The following is a 2,188-nucleotide window of genomic DNA, read 5'->3' on the forward strand; positions in this document are numbered from 1 at the left end:
GCTGATTTCCTGCCATTCCGTTCCCTGCAACAGTTTACAGAAGTTTTTCCTAGTCCAGAGCATTTGATTTCTAGTCTTTTTATCTTGCTAGTCCCAAATGCAACACTTGAATTCAGGATTGTTAGGCTTTTTTTATTATTATTATTATTTATTTCTGGTTTATTTCTGTCAAATCCCTATGGAAGTCTTAAGAGAAATTTCAGATCCAGTTTGTGAAATTCACCAGTTTTCTTTGAGGACGTCTCCAGCTCTTGTTTCAGGCTTCCTCCTAACTTCTTTCAGCCATCTCAACATCAGACACCCCTGCTAACACTTTCGACGCATTAGCTGGAAGGAATACCCGTTTGCAACACAGTTCCTTGCTAACTGCCTCCGTAAATTTTCAAAACTAGGTGAACCAGCCACATTTTGGGGTTTCTACACAGGAAAAACCTGAAGGACAAAGTCAGTGGCTGTTGCGCTAATTAAGAACCAGAGCCATTAACACCACCCCAGCCCGGCTCCCTCGGTCCGGAGCCCCTCCGTGCTGCCGCCGCCGCCGCCTTGGGAGCCGGGGAGTCCCGGTAATGCGCTCGGGAGAAGCGAAAGAAAGAGGCCTTCGGCAAGGAGAGCTGCCTATCGCTGCGGATCTGGGAGAGGGCTCATCCCTGTGTGCGCTGCAGTCCTTTTAGGAATCACAGATGTTTCCTGTCCAATACTTCCAATCATAAAAATGGCCATGGGCACTGGGAAAGCGTGCCAGGTTCTGGCTGGGTCCCCAGGTGGCTACGAAGCCAGAGACAACAGAAACAGAAGGGACAGAGCTTGCACAGTGAAGGATGGGAAGCAGTTAACTTTGTCTCGTGTTTCTCTATGTGGAGTGGTGGCACACCTACATGTGCTCCTCTTGGTGGAGATACAGGGAAATTAGTCACTTTGGGTATACAGGGATGTGGGAGAAAACAAATGACTAACGTACAGTGATGATTATTGTGGGTGAGGTGGGCAGCTATTGCCATGGAGGTGGAAGTCCGTGGGGAAGCTCAGAAGTTATTAGCTGCCTCATAATATATAACATCCTTCCGGACTGCCAAGAGCGACTAAGCCTGGATCTCTCAACATGAAGGACTGCTGCTGCCGGGCAAATACAACCTTAACGTCACTGGAGCAGCACATTGCATCACTGAAGCACACACTGCTTCTCAACAGCTCCTTCACCTGGCCCAGACTTCAGAGGTGAGCCTCTGCTGTATGAGCGAGCTCACTTTCACCCCAAGGACACTGCCCACGCTCACCTGCAGGCCACGGATGGCTGTGTATTTCATGACTCTTGAGGCTCGCTGCCAGACTTCCCTCTGCATGCACACGTCCTGAAGTGAAGCTCATCAGCCCCTCATAGCCAGGGGGAGGTTGAGACAGCTTGCTCCAGTGAGCACCATTTGTATTCAGTGTATCTCACACAGCACAATTAACAGCAATTAGCAAATTAACAGAAAAGTACTGATACCCAAAGCCAAACAACCTACCCCAACCCTGCACAAGTTCCAGCATCTGCACTTAGTCCCTTCTTGTGCCTGCGCTCAGCGGTTCCTGTCAGCTTTAAGGACCGAGTTAAGCCTGATTTAAGTTAAACATATAACAGAATGTGAAAATGGGGAAGAAACAGTTCCAGGCAGGGCGGCCGCTGTTGGCAGGGCCCTCTGTCCTCTGGATCCCAAGGGGGAAGGCGAGCAGGAGGCAGCGGGCATCAAGGGACACCTCGCCAGGGCACAGAGCTGCTGGCCAGCAGCCCGGGTGCGGGGCTGCCAAGCGGGCGGCGCGGGCAGACGTGAGGCGCCGCGTCCTTCCTCCGCTACTCCCGTCAGGGCACAGCAACGGTCGAACTCCCGGCTCCGCAGGCCCGCTCCCCCGCCCGGGGCCACTTGCGGGAAACGCGCTCCTAAGCCTGCCTGACCGCGACGGGGCCTCTCAGTGACAAGCAGTACCGTGATTGCCCCGGGACGGCGAAGGAGACGCGGGAAGCCCTCGCTCCCCTCACGATCTCCCCCACGGCCGCCGAGCGGCGCCTCCCTCTTGCCCCCGCCCCGCTCCCGGCGGACGACAATTCCCAGAATGCCCCGCGCGCTGGCCAACGCAACCTGCTGGCGGGCCTCGACCAATGAGAGGGCGCGGAGGGCGCCGGGCGCGGTAGGCTGCGCAGGCGGGGAGG

Source organism: Charadrius vociferus, unplaced genomic scaffold (genome assembly GCF_000708025.1).
Source record: "Charadrius vociferus isolate BGI_N301 unplaced genomic scaffold, ASM70802v2 scaffold14, whole genome shotgun sequence".
Lineage (NCBI taxonomy): Eukaryota > Metazoa > Chordata > Aves > Charadriiformes > Charadriidae > Charadrius > Charadrius vociferus.